At 50.5% G+C, this 19,252-nt stretch overlaps 2 long non-coding RNA genes across 4 annotated transcripts in view; one reads left to right on the top strand and one right to left on the bottom strand.

Moving 5' to 3' along the window:
- LOC103171403 overlaps window positions 1-14,388 on the bottom strand; it is a 37,723-nt gene extending 23,335 nt beyond the window's left edge. For 2 of the 3 annotated variants that reach the window (XR_003764805.1, XR_003764803.1), the window contains exon 1: window positions 13,932-14,388. This is a non-coding gene — a long non-coding RNA (uncharacterized LOC103171403). Of the gene's footprint in view, window positions 1-1,944; window positions 2,121-13,931 lie in introns of those variants that run through there. The other variant, XR_005660880.1, reaches the window with a different exon arrangement.
- The window catches only part of LOC114816983, a 45,667-nt gene extending 27,410 nt beyond the window's left edge, over window positions 1-18,257 (top strand). Inside the window, exons 2-4 of the long non-coding RNA XR_003764807.1 lie at window positions 2,114-2,214; window positions 17,746-17,945; window positions 18,214-18,257. This is a non-coding gene — a long non-coding RNA (uncharacterized LOC114816983). The remainder of the gene's footprint in view (window positions 1-2,113; window positions 2,215-17,745; window positions 17,946-18,213) is intronic.
- Window positions 18,258-19,252: the final 995 nt, after the last annotated feature.

The following is a 19,252-nucleotide window of genomic DNA, read 5'->3' as shown; positions in this document are numbered from 1 at the left end:
CTGTACTAAGCACTGGGAGAGTACAATACAATAATAAATAGGCACGTTCGCTGCCCACAGTGAACCCTTTTGCCTCTTCATCACCCTTGCACTTAGATTTCCACCCTTTATTCACTTCTCTTTCAGCCCCACAGCACTTATGTCCATATCCCTAATTTATTTATTTACAGTAATGTCCGTCTCCCCCTCTAACCACTGTAAGATCATTGTGAGCAGAGAACGTGGTTCCTTCTGAGGCTCTTACTTCAGTGCTCTGCACACAGTAAGTGCGCAATAAATACATTTGATTGATTGAGTGCCACTAAAAGCTTCCTTGTAAGGACATTATTTAAAATCATTTGTCTAGGTCCCCTTATGGGTAAGATTTCCACAGCAGCGTGAAAAAACGAATTTTTGGAAAACTGAATGGGTCTACCATTGAGCTTAGAAGAAAAACTGATTCTGAAGATGTCCTACTCCAAACTCCCATTGCTCAGCCCTGTGCCTATGACACAGTAGGATGCGTACTATACCATTTTAACGATGATGATGATGACAATAACTGTGGTGCTGGTTAAGCATCTACTATGAATCAACCCCTGCACTAAGTGCTCAGGTGAATAGAAGAGAATGGACAGAGAATCTAGATAATCCTCTATCTAGCCGCCCACCTCTCGCCACGTCCCGCCTCTGGCCCGGAACGCCCTCCCTCTTCATATCCGCCAGCCGATTTCTCTCCTCACCTTCAAAACCTTATTGAAGGCCTCTCCTCCAAGAGGCCTTCCCTGACTAAGGCTCTTTTCCTTTTCTTCCACGCTCTTCTGCCACGCTCTGACTCGCCCCCTTTATTCATCCCCCTCCCAGCCCCCCAACGCTCAGGTACATATCTGTAATTTATATATTTCTATTAATGTCCGTCTCTCCCTCTAGACCGTAGGCTCATTGTGAGCGAGGAGTGTGCCTGTTATATTGTACTCTTCCAAGCGCTCGGTACAGTGAACGCTCAATAAATAGAGTCGATTGAATGTGATGGAGCCATAATCGTGTCGGACGCAGTCCCCGCCTGACACGGGGCTCACGGCCCAAGCGGGAGGGAGAAGTGGCAGTTCGTCCCCATTTTACAGCTAAGGAAGCTCAGGCACAGAGAAGTTAAGTGACTGGCTCAAGGTCATCCAGCAGGCAAGTGGCAGAGCTGGGATTAGAACCAAGATCTCCTGACTCCCGGGCCTGTGCTCTTTCCATTAGACCATATTGCATTCCTAAGGAGGATGAGGATGAGTACGAGGAGGAGGAGGAGAGATAGGAGAAACCAGTCCAGATCGCCCCAGTAGTCGGAAAGAGAAGCAGCCCGGTCTAGCGGCTAGAACACGGGCCTGGGAATCAGAAGGACCTGGGTTCTGATCCCAGCTCCGCCGCTTGTCTGCTGTGTGACCTTGGGCCAGCCACTTCACTTCTCTGGGCCTCAGTTCCCCCACCTGTAAAATGGGGATTAACCCTGGGAGCCCCGTGTGGAACAGGGACTGCGTCCAACCTGATTATCTTGTATCTCCCCCAACCCTTAGTATATTGAGTGGTACATAGTAAGCGCTTAACAGAGACCGTTTAAAAAAATGATTGTTAATGAAATGGAAACAAAACTGTCCGCTGGTCATCATTTTGGGCAAAATTTTGCACCGCGATATCAGTTGATTGATGGTATTTATTGAGCATTTAATCTGAGCACTGTACTAAGCAATAGATCGTTCAGTGGTATCTATTGAGCGCTTGCTACGTGTGCAGAACACTATACTAAGCACCTGGGAGAGGGCAATATAAGAATATAACAGAGTGGATAGAACATTCCCTGCCCACAAAGAGCACCGTACAACCGAGTTGGTAGATTTGTTCCCTGCCCACAACCAACTGACAGTCGAGAGGGGGACTGTCACTGAGTTCATTAATCAGTGGTATTTACTGAGCGCTTACCGCGTTCAGAACACTGTACTAAGCGCTTGGGAGAGTACGACACAGCAGAGTCGGTAAACACGTTCCCTGCCCACAACGAGCCGTCAGTGTAGAGGTGATGGACAAAATGTAGGGGTTGGAGAGCGGGGAGAGGCTTCTGAGGAGTTAAATGCTCATTTCCATTCCTCAGGACTGCACAGCTGCAAAAATACAATGAAGAACACTATAAATAATCTCCGCCACTGGACAGCGAACAGATGGCCCAGCGCTGAGTACACTGCCAGGCCCACAGTAAGCACTTACCAAATATCACAATTATTACTGTTATTATTATTATTACTAGCTTCCTAACTGCCCCTTTTGGCTTCACACTGAACTATTCAAATACCGAAAAGTACCTTTCACCCTCCGTAAACTGTGCACTTTATTTCAATAATCTATTCAACCTTCTCCTACCCTGATTCATTTAAGACCTTCATTGGAGCCAATTTCATCCTCATTTGTTCAGGCTATATCAATGTCAGCCTCTCCTTTTTATTTCCGTTGGCAATACCGCTTGATTTCTTCCTCTGTCCGTTCTTTAGCCCTCTGAATGATGCTGGGATCATAAGTTGTTGTAGTGGTTTCCTGTTTCAGTTCTATCAAGTCAACTAAGCAATCAGTTGGAAGCAGTGTTACCTAGTGGCTAGAGCCCGGGCCTGGGAGCCGGGAGGACCTGGGTTCTAAGCCCGGGGCCACCACTTGTCTGCTGGGTGACCTCGGGCGATTCGCCTCCCTTCTCTGGGCCTCAGTTACCTCATCTGTAAAATGGGGATGAAGGATGGGAGTGCCATGTGGGCCAGGGACTGTGTCCAACCCGATTTGCTGGCACCCCTCCCAGTGTTTAGTATAGTGCCCGGCACAGAGTAAGCGCTTTATAAATACCACACTTATGGAAGCAGCGTGGCTCAGTGGAAAGAGCCTGGGCTTCGGAGTCAGAGGTCATGGGTTCGACTCCCAGCTCTGCCACTGGTCAGCTGTGTGACTTTGGGCGAGTCACTTAACTTCTCCGTGCCTCAGTTACCTCATCTGTAAAATGGGGATTAACTGTGAGCCTCACGTAGGATCACCTGATGACCCTGTATCTCCCCCAGCGCTTAGAACAGTGCTCTGCACCTAGTAAGCGCTTAACAAATACCAACATTATTATTATTATTACAATTCAGTACAGTTGGCTGACACAATCCCTGCCCTTTAGGAGCTTATGGTCCCGTTGGGGGATTTATAATCCACGGCACCTTTGGGATGTCATCATTATAACATCTGAAGTGTACTGTGGGTAAAATCGATGTTAACCCCAAGGTCATCACATCGTTGTGAATCAGGAATTATAAATCCCAGTTCAGTTGAGACTCTCATATTCTGGGCCTCTTGGCCAACCACCTTCTCCCTGAATTTCTTCACCTTCCCCGTCGGAAGACCGGGCTATCTACATCCTTCAGAACATCTAAAGAGCAAAACCAACACAAGCCTCTCAAGATCAAACAACATATATACGCGAGAAAAATAGTATTGGTATTTAAAATGATTTGTGCCTGGAGGCGACACCCTTATCAGCGAACATCTGTGTGAAACAGTGTATTTTTCCACCAAGGCTTTTCAGGAATCAAAAGACTGAAAATGTTTGCTTCCAAATGTCGGAATTCACTATCTGTGTGTGATAGAGGAAAAAAATGCCTTCCTTTAGCACTGTGATAGAAATTGTACTTTGACCTAAGGTAGAATTTCCTCTAGTTCCCTCATTACAAGAAGGACATTTTTTCTGTCAGGACACAAAGGAATTAGATGCTCCAATTTTGTTAAATGAGGATGGGGAAAAACCATCACAGACCGTAAATGCTTAATACGAACAAAAGACTAGAAACATCTTCAAAGCCCATCTGAAATCACAACTCCTCCAAGCGCCCTTTCCTGAACAATTTCTCCTCTCCCCGGATTATACTCTCTCCAACTGCCACTTTGGGATTTTAGCACCACCTAAACGTTTCAATTCCCTCGACTAAGCAGGCAGATAAACTATAATAATAATACTACTCGTTAAACGCTTACTCTGTGCCAGCCACTGTGGTTCGCGTCGCAATCAGGTCCCACATGGGGCTCGCAGTCTAAGTAGGGGGAACATTATTACGTTCTAAAGCTACAGTCATGATAATTTTGGTATTTGTTAAGCACTTACTATGTGCTAAGCACTGCTGTGGTCTCTGGGGTAGATACAACGTAATAATGTTGGTATTTGTTAAGCGCTTACTATGTGCCGAGCACTGTTCTAAGCGCTGGGGTAGACATAGGGGAATCAGGTTGTCCCACGTGGGGCTCACAGTCTTAATCCCCATTTTACAGATGAGGGAACTGAGGCACGGAGAAGTTAAGTGACTTGCCCACAGTCACACAGCCGACAAGTGGCAGAGCTGGGATTCGAACTCATGAGCCCTGACTCCAAAGCCCGTGCTCTTTCCACTGAGCCACGCTGCTTCTCAACGTAATCGGGTTTACAAGAGTGACAATAGAATCCTCTAGACCCTAAGCTCGTCGTGGGCAGGGACTGTGTCTACTCACTCTGTTATATTGTCCTCTCCCAAGCACTTTGTATGCGCACAGTAAGCGCTCAATAAATACCACTGATTGCTTGCTGGATTGATCGAAAGAATATAACCGGAGAAAATGAGGCCGACTTAAAACTTCTAGACCTCTGCTTTATCGCAGCTCCTTGCGTGACTCCAAACTTGATTACTGATAGACCGAACCGAATCTGCTTAATAAATATATTTACATTCAGATGATGTCAGTATAGTAGGGAGATCTATAAATGGGATCCAACAAAGTTGTATTCCAGGAAATTGAAGAGTTAAGATCTCCTTCCATAGTCAAGTTGTTACGTGTATGTGAGAGCCAGGAAGCTCCTCCCGAATGTTTTACCTGCAGCATCCTAGAAAAAACAGGCCCATTTCTTTTCATCCAACACCCAACTGGGGAGAAAACCTAAACTCTCCAGAACACACTGACCCTTTCAAAACATTTTTTCCTCCAAAGAATGCTGGTTTCCTCAATGCAGTTCTTTGGAATCAAAATGGAAACGCTAGACTTTGTCCACATTATGTGGATGTTAAAATTTCAGATTTTTTTTTCTTTACATTCTGTCAGCTCACTGTGGGCAGGGAACGTGTCTGTTATACTGTACTCTCCCGAGCTCTTAGTACCATGCTCTGTGCCAAGTAAGAGCTCAGTAAAAACCATTGACTGATTGATCGATTGATTATGGTTTTGGTCGATATCTCTTTGATATCAAAGACTTTAGCCTGAGGACTGTTTTAGTTCATTGATTGCTCCAGAGAAGCAGCGTGGTCTAACGGATAGAGCCCAGGCCTAGGAGTCAAAAGGACCTGGGTTCAAATGCCGGCTCAACTTTGTGACCTTGGGCAAGTCTTTTCACTGTGTGACCTTGGGCAAGCCTTTTCACTTCTCTGTGCCTCACTTACCTACCTCATCTATAAAATGAGGATTAAGACTCTGAGCCCCACATGTCCAACCTGATTACTTTGTACCTACCCCAGTTCCTAGGACAGTATCTGGCACATAGTAAGCACGTAACAAATACCATTAAAAAAAAAAAGACTGCCTTGCAGAAGTCACGTGACTTTGTTTATTCTTATTTTAATTTCTGAAAAGAGATTTTGTCATCCATCACCCCTACACCGTTTCATCACATCATTTTACTCCCCCTTTACTCCCCCATTTACCTCCCCTCAGCTAAGCCCTCTTTTCCCCTCTTTCCCTCTGCTCCTCCCCCTCTCCCTTCCCCTCCCCTCAGCACTGTACTCGTCCGCTCAACTGTATATATTTTCATTACCCTTTTTATTTTGTTAATGAGATGTACATCCCCTTGATTGTATTTATTTGCTATTGTTTTAATGAGATGTTCATCCCCTCGATTCTCTTTATCGCTATTGTTCTTGTCCGTCCGTCTCCCCCGATTAGACCGTAAGCCCGTCAAAGGGCAGGGACTGTCTCTATCTGTTACCGATTTGTACATTCCAAGCGCTTAGTACAGTGCTCTGCACATAGTAAGTGCTCAATAAATACTATTAAATGAAAGAATGAATTTTATTCTAACCCAATTACCTTGCATACACCCCAGTGCGTAGTACAGTACCTGGTACATGGTAAGCGCTTAACAAATACCACAGTGATTATGAATATTTTATTATTTGAAATATGGCCTGTCCTGCCCTCTGAAACCAATCCGTTTGCTTCTCTTCCTTCTCTCCCGCTGAAGTCTAGTCACTGTGTTTTTGTGCTCTCAGGTTGTCTAAATTTAATGTCCCGTTCTTCAACGCCCCCATTTCATTGTAATCTCCATTAGGCTTGCTTAGATAGGTATCACTATGGAGAATAAAAACAAGTCATTAGAAAAGTCATTGTCAATTCTAGCATTTAATCCTGGCTATAGCTGTGTATCTCCCAAGCACGGTTCTGAACTAATATGCAGGATCTTTAGGAGGCAATTAATCCATTGTGGCATTAATGTTAATGTCGGTCTCCCCCTCTAGACCATAAACTCGTTATGGGCAGAGAACTTGTCGGCTAAGGCTGCTGTATTGTACTCTCCCAAGTGCTTAGTATAGGGTAAGTGCTCAATAAATACCATTGATTGATTATTTCCTCCAATTCCTTCATACATTCAGTCATATTTATTGAGTGCTTGCTGTGTGCAGAGCACACAGCACTTGGGGGAGTACATCAGAACAATAAACAGACACTGCATCTTTGCATTTTCCCTGAAGAACGTACGTAATTACCGTGTATGGTAACTGCAGTTATTTGATAGAGCCCCATCAAATGTTCATTTCATAAGATTTCTGGGACTATCTGTGTATGTATCTATATATTTTTGTGTGTATGTGTATACGTGTATATATATCTATGCTTATATATACATATATACTATCATATTTTTTCTGCTCTTCAGTATCCCTCTTGAAAATCATTTACATCTGTATATAGGTGTAAATGCCTATATTTCAAGAGACATATTGAAGAGCAGACACAAGACTTGATGATTTATAGGGTATTATTGAATATTCAGAACATTTTTAGTGGTATTTATTCAAAGCTAATAATGTGTCAAGCGCTGTTCCACGTACTGGAGCAGATGCAAGTTAATCGGGTCAGGCACAGTCCCCGTCCCCCATGGGGCTCACAGTCTAAATAGGAGGGAGAACAGGCACTGAATCCCCATTTTACAGTTGCGAAGACAGAGGCAAAGAGAAGTGAAGCGACTTACCCAAGTTCACACAGCAGACAAGTGGCAGAGTTAGGAGTAGAACCAATGGTTCTCTGACTCCCAGGCCCGCGTGCTTTCCACTAGGCCACCCTGCTTTTCAACATTTTTTTAAAATGGTATTTGTAAAGCGCTTACCATGAGCCAGGCATTGTCCTCAGCTCTGGGGTAGCTACAAGCTAATCAGGTCGGACACAGTCCCTGTCCCATGAGGGGTTCCCAGTCCTAATCCCCATTTTACAGAGGAGGGAACTGAGGTACAGAGAAGAGAAGTGACTTGCTCAAGGTCACCCAGCAGGCAGGTGGTGGAGCCGGGATTAGTTCCTTCTGAATCCCACGCCCGGGCTCCATCCACTAGGCCACGTGAAGAAAGCGAGGGACGTTTACCGTCAGGTAAAAATAGGGACTGAAAGCCGATACATTGTCCATATCCACATGTGTTCTCCCTGTTGTATTCACCTTGAAAATCCGTTAGGACAAATCTATCCAAATTAATACATGGAAACCCTGACCTTCTTAGAGGCGTGACTACTCGTGAGGTACGGAAGTTGCTCTGCTGCTTTTAGGGCAGAATGTGTTGTTAATCAATCAGTAGCATTTACTAAGCGCTTACCGTATGCAGAGCTCTGCAGTAAACGTCAGGGAGAATTCAATATAACAGGGTTGATAGAAAGTTGAGAGACATCCCGCCTCTGGCTCAGAACCACCTCCCTCCTCACATCCAACAGACAATGACTCTCCCCTGCTTCAGAGCCTTACTGAAGGCCCATCTCCTCCAAGAAGCCTTCCCTGACTAAGCCCCTCTTTTCTCTTCTCCCACTCCCTTCTGCGTCGTCCTGACTCGCTCCATTCACTCATTCCCCCGTCCCAGCCCCACGGCACTTATGTCCATATCTGTCATTTCTTCATTTCTAGGCACGTCTATCCCCCCTCCAGACCGTAAGCTCGCTGTGGGCAGGGAGATTGCCTGTTTTTTTATTATACCGTCCTCTCCCAAGCGCTTGGTACAGGGCTGCGCACACAGTAAGCGCTCAATAAGTACGATTGAATGAATGAATGTGTGAATGAAGAGGATCGCCAGCTCTCAAGGAGTTTACAGTATTCTCTGAACTCTCCTGCCTTCTGAATGTTATCAAACTTATTGTGGTTTCCCTCTCGGTAGTCGTGTCTCACCCACTGCCCCAAAATACACACTCCAAACTCAGTATATCTCCACTGTAGTACTTATTCTCTTGAAGAAATAACATTTACGTTCCAAAGGAGCATAGCCAAGTGGAAAGAGCCCGGGCCTGAGAGTCAGAGGGCCTGGATTCAATCCCAGCTCTGCCACTTGCCTGCTGTGTGACCTTGGGCAAGTCACTTAACTTCTCTCCTCCCCCAGTTTCCTCAACTGTAATATAAGGACTCAATACCCGTTCTCCCTCCTGCTTAGACCGTGAGCCCCACGTGGGACAGAGTCTGTGTCCGACCCCATCGATTTGTATCTATCCCAGCCCTTAGAGCAGTGCTTAGTATTCCTTCAATCGTATATCATTCAGTCGTATTTATTGAGCACTTACTGTGCGCAAAGCACTGTACTAAGCACTTGAGCACCGTCCTAATGCTTCCCGCTTGAGAAGCAGCATGGCCTCGTGGAAAGGGCACAGAACTGGGATTCAGAGGACCCGGGTTCCAATCTCAACTCCGCCACTTGCCTGCTGTGTGACCTGGGGCAAGTCACTTCACCTCTCTGTGCCTCGTTTCCCTCATCTGCAAAGTGGGGATTCGATAACCGTCCTTCCTCCTCCTCAGGCTGTTGAAGCTCACGTGAGACGGGGATTACGTCTGCATTGTGCTTTGGCACCGTTAAGCGCTTGATAGAGAGTAAGGGTTTAACAGATGTCATTAAAAAAAAATCGGCCATCTCCATCTTTCTTGACAAACCCATTTCCTCCATCTTATATGCCGAAGAGATTTTTGTTTGCAATTCTTTTACCAGCACTGGTCTGTCTTTTACCTTTGCATAACTGCCTACCAAATTCAGGTTTTCCAAGGACAGATGTTCAAGGTCGGAGCCCTAGTTTTGGGGAGAACAGAGTGTACGTGTTTGTGGGTGCGAGCGTGTGTGAGATAGAGAGAAAGAGAGAGAGAGAACAGCTCATAATCCTCCACACTAAGTTGTCTTTCAACATTCTCAAATTCCACAGCGAGACACCTGCAGTGCAGTCAAGTTGAAATGTGCATTGCATGTGTAGTGGGAGAAGGAAGGAAGGAAAGGAGGAGGAGAAAGAGACAGCAGGAAGAGGAGGGGCAAGAGAAAGATGAGAAGGAAGAGGACGGGATAAGGAATGATAATAATTGTGGTATTGGGTAAGCATGTACTAAGTGCTAAGCACAACGCAGACGTAATCCCCGTCTCACGTGAGCGGCAACACCCTGAGGAGGAGGAAGAACGGTTATCGAATCCCCACTTTGCAGATGAGGGAAACGAGGCACAGAGAGGTGAAGTGACTTGCCCCAGGTCACACAGCAGGCAAGTGGCGGAGATGAGATTAGAACCCGGGTCCTCTGACTCCCAGGTCTGTGCCCCTGCCACGAGGCCACGCTGCACCTCAAGCAGGAAAGGGAGGAGAAAGAGGCTTAGCGGTAGGTAGGTAGGCCACGATCCTTCCCACTGATTCCAACACATTCGAAGTTGTTACTCTTTTTAAAATTAAGAATGAGGAGGGAAAGGAGGGAACTTTGCAAACTACAGAAGCATAATCACCCTCGATCCGACTGTGGACTAATGTATGGAAGGGAGGGAAATGATTAGCTGTGAATCACATACGTGATTGCAAATTTGAATTCCTAACCATTAAGACTTATGCAGGTTTTGGGTTGGCCTGAATGGGCAGAAGTTATAATTACTTTAAGAGCTGTCACTCAGTGAAATCATCAAAACAGCTCATTTGGCTACCGCCACAGTTGAGTGCAACACAGACAAAAATCGAAGCTAATGACTTGTCGAGGAACCAGAGAAGCAGAGTGGCCTAATGGGCAGATCCCGGGCTTGGGAAACAGAGGACCTGGAATCCCAGCTCCGCCACGCGTCTGCCGTGTGAACTTGGACAGGCCACCTCAACTTCTCCGGGCCTCAATTACCTCGTCTGTAAAATGGGGGTTAAGGCCGGGAGCCCCATGTATGGACATGGACCGTGTCCAACCTGACTCTCTTGTATCTACCCCAGCGCTTAGTACAGTGCCTGGCACATAGTAAGCGCATAACAAATACCATAACAAACCAATATTTTAAAATGCAGGACGTCAATAAGAAGCTGTATTTTTTTTTCCTAGCTGGACTGGACTTTTCCTAGACTTTTATATAGTCCAGTGTTGCCCGGTTGGAAAGAAAACTGTCATCGGAAGATGTGTTCTCTAAGAGATTTTTGTGAGCCACTTAGAAACTTTATTCTGGGAAATAAAACTGACTTCTACAGATTAGAACAAGCCCAGAAAAAAAATAATGAAGAAGAATGGTTAATATCGGATGACAGGGGAATAAGACCGACAGATCTGTCGTGCAGTTGTTTGCGACTGAAGCGTCGGATGTTAAATCTACCTTCCCCCTTTCTATCTAGCGCTACGGAGACTGGCCGAAATATCGATTTTTATTCAAATGTTTTCGTCCGAATAGCGGACCGTCTCGTTGCCTTCACGCTTCCTTTCCCCCGTTTGAACTCGGTAAAATAGGCTGCTGTTTTTCGGAAGTAAGAATCATGAGATTTGGCATGCAGTGGAAATGTAAAGGTGGGGCCCTAAGACTCCTCTTGGGGGAATAACCTCCGAGCGGCTTGACGGTTTTGGCGAGAGGCTCTCGTATTGCTACGTCTGCGCTAACTGCACCCGAAAACGAGACCCGAGAGCCCCGTGGTTCCTCAGAATTTTGCCCTAACCATGGCTGTGACCTTTCGGTTATAATGAGCTGTTTTAAGATCAGATGTTACCCTGTACCCGTGTTGCATAAACAACTGCACTGCTCATTTGAAGGCAAGTCAACACTGATGTCCTTTGCAGACAGCCTGGTCTCTAATAACCTCCAGCTACCGATCCCCCGGAGACCAGGATGCGTCTTAAGCCGGAACACAACCCACGGTTGCACTGGCGTGGAATTCCAACGACCTTCTAGGAATGAATCCGGGCGAAGCAGCGTGGCCTGGTGGCTAGAACCCGGGAGCCGGGAGGACCTGGGTTCGAATCCCGGCTCCGCCACGCGTCTGCTGCGTGACCTTGGGCTTCACACCTCTGGGCCTCGGTTCCGGTCTGTAAAATGGGGTCGAAACGGGACGGTGTCCAACCCGATTACCTTCTATCCACCCCGGCGTTTAGCACAGTGCCCGGCACAAAGTAATCAATCGTAGTTATCGAGTGCTTACCGTGCGCAGACCACTGCACTGAACGCTCGGGAGAGTCCCATCCGACAGATTCGGTGGACACTTTCCCTGCCCGCAACGAGCTTCCGATCCGGACGGGGAGACAGACGTTAATATAAGTAAATCGTTTGTACTGTATAATTTATAGTTATGTAGTCAATCAATCGGCGGTATTTACTGAATGCTTACTGGTCTCAGACCACTGAACTGAGCGCTTGGGGGAGCGCAACACGCTCTGCGCCTGAATTCTGGGATGCCTTTTTTTTTTTAATATTTTTAGCCGAGGACCGAGAAATTAGTCACTTAACATCCCTAGGCGGTGAGCTCGTTATGGACGGGGAATGTGTCTGCTAATTCCATTGTATCGTAATCATAATGTTGGTATCTATAAAGCGCTTACTATGTGCAGAGCACTGTTCTAAGCGCTGGGGGAGATACAGGGTGATCAGGTTGTCCCACGTGGGGCTCACAGTTTTTTAATCCCCATTTTACAGAGGAGGGAACTGAGGCACAGAGAAGTTAAGTGACTTGCCCACAGTCACACAGCTGACAAGTAGTCTCCCGAGCGCTCACTACGGTGCCCAGCCCGTAGTGAGCACTTCGTAAACGCCCTCGACGGAGTAAATCTCCGTCTTTGCTGATTTTCGAAAGGATCTTGTTCCCTCAGACGACTCTTCGCCTTTAGTCGGGCTTTTGTCCGAGGCCCGTCTGGGGCGGCGAAGGGAGAAGGGGAGATCTCGGGCAAGTCGCTTCACTTCTCCGGGCCTCAGTTCCCTCATCTGTAAAATGGGGATCGAAACACTGAGCCCCACGTGGGACAGGGACTGTGTCTGACCCGATTTGCCCCGTATCCACCCTAGCGCTCACTACAGTGCCTGGCACACAGTAGGCACTTAACAATTACCACACTCATTATTATTAATATCTGCTCACCAGATCAAACGCTTGCCTCTTTCGGTCAGTCAGCGGTGTTGAACGAATGCCTACTGAGCGCAGAGCACCGTACTGAGCACTCTGGAGAGTATAATAGAACCGAGTTCTCTGTCCATAGCGAGTTGACGGTCTAGACGGGGAGACGCACATCCATATCGGTGAATGAGCGGCATGGCCTAGCGGATGGAGCCCCGGCCTGGGAGCGGTCCACTCGGCCGCTCTGTGACCTCGGCCAAGCCACTCCATTTCCCCTCGCCTCAGTTCCCTCGTCGGTAAAATGGGGATTAAGACTGTGAGCCTCATGTGGGACTGGGACGGGGTGCAACCTGATGAGCTTGCATGTACCCCGGCGCTCAGAACAGTGCCTGACACATAGTAACCGCTTAACCAACACCATCACTATTAATAAATCATTTAAAGATCTGTTTCTAAGGAAGGATCACAGGGGAAAATTGACCCCGCTGGATTCTGCTCTGCCACAGCGCCAGCAAGGTTTGGGCGGGAGGACATCTTGCTACCTGTCCCTCCCTGTGTCTGTCCCCTCCTCGGACTCCCTCTCCCGACCAAGTGTGCAAAGCACTGCGCTAAGCGCTCGGGAAAGGACGATCCAACCGAGTTGGTAGACACGTTCCCTGCTGACAACAAGCCGACGGGCTAGAGGACAAGCTGACAGTCTAGAGAGTGCCTTTGTGGGTCTGTTTAATCAATCAATCATGGATATTTATCGAGCGCTTGCTATGGGCAGAGCACAGTGCAGCCTCCTCTTGCTCGCCAGCGTGGGTTGACCTGGCGAGCCTCTCATTCTCTGTTCATTCAGTGGTATTTATTGAGCACTTACCGTGTGCACAGAACTGTATTAAACGCTTGGGAGAGGACGATGGAACAATATAAAGGATGCCTTCCCTGCCCACAGTTCAATATAGTCGTATTTATTGAGCGCTTACTCCGTGCAGGGCACTCTACCGAGCGCTTGGGAGGGGACGACGGACCAATATAAGAGACGCTTTCCCTGCCCTCAGTTCAACAGAGTCGTTTTACCGAGTGCTTACTGTGTGCGGGGCCCTGTATTAAGCGCTTGGGAGGGGACAGTGGAACAATATAAGAGACGCCTTCCCTGCGCACACTTCGGTTTGCTTCAAGCATATCTATTCTGGGGAATAGGGGTTGGGAGGGGGGTCCCCACCGCCCAGCCGGCTCTCTGGTCCCCTGACCCCGGTTGGAGGCGGCCTCCATCCCCGCCCTCGACGGGGCCGGCCTGGGGGGCAGCTTGTTTAGCCTCCTGGGGAGCCCCCGTCGTGTCTCCCCCCTTTCCCTCTGCACCCCCCCTCCCCAATCTCCCATCTGCTCGGCAGTTAGAGGCCACTCACCTGGGTCACTCCAAGGCTGAAGGTCGAGGCCGGGCGCTGGGGCCGCCAACGGGCCTTGCCAGGCCGGGGACAGGACGAAGGGTGGGCGGGTGGGCGCTGAGCGGACCCTGTAATCCGCCCCCTCCCCACCCCCAACCTTATTGCTATGTCTCTCACTGTCTCTGGGCCCGCCGGCTGGCTCTCTGTGAGACTGTCTCTCGGTTTGTAGCTCATCTAGGTGTGTCTCACAGACTCTCTGTCTCTCATGCCTGTCTCTGCCTTTCACCGTTTGTCTCTCACCATCTTCTTCTGTCTCTGATGATCTTTCACTGTCTCTTTCCGTCTCCAGTCTCTCCCTGTCAACTTGTGTCTCTCCCTGTCTCCTTCTGTCCCCTCCCCCCCACCCCCGGTCTCCTGTCTTTCACTCGCTCTTTAGTCTCTCCCTGTCTCTTTCTGTCTCCCCCTGTCTTCCACTGTCTCTGCCTCTCCCTGTCTCTTTCTTCTACTGTCTCTTTCTGCCTCTCCCTGTCTCTTTCTGTCTTCTCCTGTCTCTCCCCGTCTTCCAGTGTCTCTCACTGTCTCTCCCTTTCTTTCACTGTCTCTTTCTGTCTCTTCCCGTCTCCCGGTGTCTCTTTCTGTCTCCCCTTGTCTTCCGCTGTCTCTGCCTCTCCCTGTCTCTTTCTATCTCTCCCTGCCTTTCACTGTCTCTCCCTGTCTCCTGCCTTCCACTGTCTTTTTCTGTCTCTTTCTGTCTTCCACTGTCTCTTTCTGCCTCTCCCTGGCTCTTTCTGTCTTCTACTGCCTCTTTCTGCCTCTCCCTGGCTCTTTCTGTCGTCTCTTGTCTCTTTCTGCCTCTCCCTGTCTTTCACCGTCTCTCCCTGTCTTCCAGCGTTCCTGTCTTTCACTGTCTCTGTCTCTCCCTGTCTCCCACTGTCTCTCCCCGTCTCCCACTGTCTCTCCCTGTCTTCTACTGTCTCTTTCTGTCTCTCCCTGTCTTTCACCGTCTCTGTCTCCCCCCGCCTTTCACCGTCTCTGTCTCTCCCTCTCTCTCCCCGTCTCCCACCGTCTCTCCCCGTCTCTCACTGTCTCTCTCCGCCTCTCCCCGTCTCTCCCCTCCCTCCCCCGTCTCCGGGTCTCCCCGCGTCTCCCCGCCCCCGGCGGTCTCCGGCGGCCTCCCCCGAGGTCTCCGGCTCCCTCATGGTCTCTGCCGGCCGGTGGGAAGGACGGGGGGGGGGGTCTTCAGATGCCGTGGTCGCAGTCGACGTCCCGGCAGATGTACCAGAGGATCACGTAGAGGATGAGCAGGATGGCGAAGATGAAGAGGGCCACCAGGATGGCCTTGGTCACCGGAGAGATCAGGGACTGCATGGCCCCCTCTCCGGCCCCTCCCCCGCCCCCCCCCCCCGGGGAGCCCCCGGGCTAACGGGGCTCCCGGGCCCGGCCGGTCCCGGCGCCGTCCGAGATGCGGGGGGCGAGCCCGGGGGCCGGGAGGGCGAGCGGAGCCGTCCCCGCCGGGCCCGGCTGGTCCTGGCGCCGTCTCCGCTCGTGTGTGTGTGTGTGTGTGTGTGTCTGTGGGTGTCTGTGCGAGGGGGGCGGGAGGGGGGAGGGACCGGGGAGGAGGGGGAGGAGGAGGGAGGCAGGGCCAGGGGGAGCCTCGGACTCACCCCACGGATGGCGCTCACGACGTGCCAGGCGGGGAGCGGAGCCGGGATTGGAACCCAGGTCCTCCCACTCCCAAGTCCCGCCAAACTTGGACCGAGGCACCAGAGTGGCCGGGACACGCGTGTGTGTGCGTGCATGCCTGTGTGCCTGCATGCCCGGGTGAGTGCCTGCATGCCCGGGTGGGTGCGTGCATGCCCGGGTGCATGCATGCAGGCGTGCTCCAGCGGTGCCAGGCAGGGGGGTTGAGGCTGCGGGCAGGCGACGCCGCATCCCTCTCCGTGTCTCTCAGCGCTCCTCCGGCTCTGCGTGTCAGCCTTTCCTGCCGTCCCCCTGGGCCGGAGTGCTCCCTGGGGGAGGAGGAACGGGCCGGGCGGGGAGGGGGAAACCGAGGCACGGGGGTGGGGTGGGGGGCGCCCCCGGTTCAGGCGGGGTGGGACCCGGGGCTTCCGGACTTGTGGGGCCGGCGGAGGGAAAGCAGGGGGAGAAAGAAGAGCAGCAGGAGGATGAGGAGGAAGAGGAGAAGGATGATGACGGTATTTGTAAAGGGCTTCTTACTAGATACTCCAAGGGCTGGGGTAGATACAAGGTCATCAGGTTGGCCCGCGTGGGGCTCACAGTCTTCATCCCCATTTTACAGATGAGGTCACTGAGGCCCCAGAGAAGCCGCGTGGCTCCGTGGGAAAAGCCCAGGCTTGGGAGTCAGAGTTCATGGGTTCGAATGTGTGGCACCTGTGTGACTCTGGGCGAGTCACTTCACTTCCCTGTGCCTCGGTTCCCGCAGCTGGAAAATGGGGATTAACTGTGAGCCTCACGTGGGACGACCTGATCCCCCTGTACCTCCCCCAGCGCTTAGAACGGTGCTCTGCACATAGTAAGCGCTTAACGAATACCAGCATTACTATTAAGTGACTCGCCCAGAATCACCCAGCTGACCAGTGGCGGAGCCGGGATTAGAACCCACGACCTCCGACTCCCAGGCCCGGGCTCTTTCCGCTAAGACCCGCTGTTTATCAGGGTGGAGGAGGAGGACGCTAACTCAGGGCCACGCCTAGACCCTCCCCTCCTCCCCACAGGCTCCATCCTCACGGCTCGGGCTCCACCAGGGACCTGGACATCGTTGGCGCCGTCGGCCTCTCACCCCGGGGTGACACCCCGACCCCACCCTCGGCGGGACCCGGAGAGAAATGCCCGGCCGCAGGGCCGAAGGGAAGGGACGAGGTCGACCGCCGGAAGACGCAGCTCTCTCTCACCCGTCATTGGTCTGAATGGTATTTGTTAAGAGTAGCCGGGTTAGAAATTAATCAGGGAAGACCTCCTGGAAGAGATGAGATTGCAGAATGGCCTGGAGACGTGCGGTAGGGCTACGAGGCGCGCATTCGGAAAGCCCCAGATCGTGAGAAGACTATTCCCGGGAAACCTCAAGTCGAGGAGGCAAGGTCACTGTTAAAATAATAATGATAGTAATAGTAATTGTGGTATTTTTTAAGCCGTTACTATGGACCTGGCACTGTTCTAAACTGGGATGGATACAAAAAAATCGGGTCGGGGACAGTCCCTGTCCCGCATGGGGCTCACAGTCTTAATCCCCGTTTTCCAGACGAGAGCACGGAGGATGTGAAATGACTTACCTACCCAAGGTCACGCAGCAGACACGTGGCGCAGTTGGGATTAGAACCCAGGACTCCCAGGCTCGGGCTCATGCCATCCCATCCAGACTCCCTCGTTCGCCCTTCCCGGATCTTTTCTAATGGGGATGAGGACTCGAAGCTTCCGATTAGATTCGGAAAGCTCCCGAATCGGTTCTTTCCGACCCTCTCTCGCACCCTCCTTTTTTTTATTTTTACGGTATTTGCTAAACACTTACTTTGGGCCAGGCACTGAGCACTGGGGCAGAGACAAGTTGAACGGGTTGGACGCCGTCCCTGTCCCACACAGGGCTCGTGGTCTTAATCCCCATTTGACCAGATGAGGGAACTGAGGCCCAGAGAAGCGACGTGACTTGCCCAAGGTCACGCAGCAGCCGGGTGGCAGAGCCGGGATTAGGACCCGTGACCTTCTGGCTCCCGGGCCCATGCTCTAACCACTGCCCCCGCTCTGCTTCTTCTCCTAGAGACGGCCAGAGGCAGAATCACCCACAAGTCAGCTGATAATTAAATTCTGGTTATGATTTCAGAGGCTTCCTGTCATCCTGAATGGAGGAGAGAAAGTTATTAGACCATTGCTGACACGAATTCCACACCTCAACAGATTAAATGCTTTAGAAGCCCAACCGATCGCGTCTCCAACCCATCTTCGCTCCTGACTGTCAGGACCAGAAATGGAGTCATTTTTGTTTCCGCCGAACTTTCAGCTCAGCGTCTCAGTAACCATCAGGTGGGTGTTCCCTGCCGAAACCGGCCTCTAAATGTCTGTCTAGGGCTCGTTGGCTTTGCAACGGCCTGTCTTGGTCCTTCTCCGACTCCCTGGGGCCACGTCTACCTTACTGTACCCTCCCGAGCGCTAGTAGTAGTAATTATGGTACTCGTTAAGCGCGGACTGTGTGCCAAGCGCTGTTCTAAACTCTGGGGTCGACGCAGGTTAATCAGGTTGGACACAGTCCCTGTCCCACACGGGGGCTCACGTTCTTATCCCCATTTTACAGATGAGGTACCCGAGGCCCAGAGAAGTGAAGGGACTTGCCCAAGGTCACCCAGCAGACAGGCGGGCCGAGCCGGAGAGGACTCTGCGCACGGTAAGCGTTCAATAGATATGATTGATGCCTGAAAGATTTAAAAGAAAAATGTTCTCAGGTGGGCAGGTTGGCCACCGGGACCCTGAGGCTGTTCTAATCCTGAGTTAGTTTCAGCCCAGAAAGGCCAAACATTTTTCTTTAACCAGTATTTGTTAAGCGCTTACTCTGTGCCAGGCCCGGTACTAAGCGCTGCGGTAGATGCAAGATAATCAGGTCGGACACAGTCCCTCGTCCCCCACGACGGTCACAGTCTTAATCCCCATTTTACAGACGAGGGATCGGAGGCCCAGAGAAATGAAGCCGTGATATTCCGTCGGTGACTTGCCGAGAGTCATTGGAGTGACTTTTTCATGGTGTTTGTTAAGCGCCTGCTACCTGTCAAGGACTGTTCTAAGCGCTGGGGTAGATACAAGATAATCAGGTTGGACAAAGGCCCTGTCCCCCACGGGGCTCGCAGGCTCAATTCCCACGTTTACAGGTGAGGTAACTGAGGCCCAGAGGAGTGAAGCGACTTGCCCGGGGGACGAGTGGCAGACCTGGGATTAGAACCCAGGCCCTTCGGACTCCCGGGCCCGTGTTCTGTCAATCAATCAACGATTTATTGAGCGCTTACTGTGCGCTGAGCACTCTACTTAAGCGCTTGGGAAAAGACAATGGAACAGAATAACAGGCACATTCTCTGCCCACTGGTCCACGCTGCTCCTCGCTCGGTTTCCGTCCTGACGTCATATTTTGACGGTATATTTTGAGCACCTGCTACGTGCCAGGCCCCGTCCTAAGCGCTGGGGTAGATACAAGCTAATCCGGTTGGACCCAATCCATGTATGTGTTGATTCGAGTTGCCTACCTTACCGTAGTCCCCGTTGGAAGATTCGAAGATTTAAGGTCTACATAGGCATCGTGTCACGACACATCACAAGCGCTTAGAACAAGTAAGTGCTTAACGAAT

Source organism: Ornithorhynchus anatinus, chromosome 15 (assembly GCF_004115215.2).
Source record: "Ornithorhynchus anatinus isolate Pmale09 chromosome 15, mOrnAna1.pri.v4, whole genome shotgun sequence".
Lineage (NCBI taxonomy): Eukaryota > Metazoa > Chordata > Mammalia > Monotremata > Ornithorhynchidae > Ornithorhynchus > Ornithorhynchus anatinus.
The sequence above is the reverse complement of the archived record's forward strand: the minus strand, read 5'-3'. Positions and strand labels throughout refer to the sequence as shown.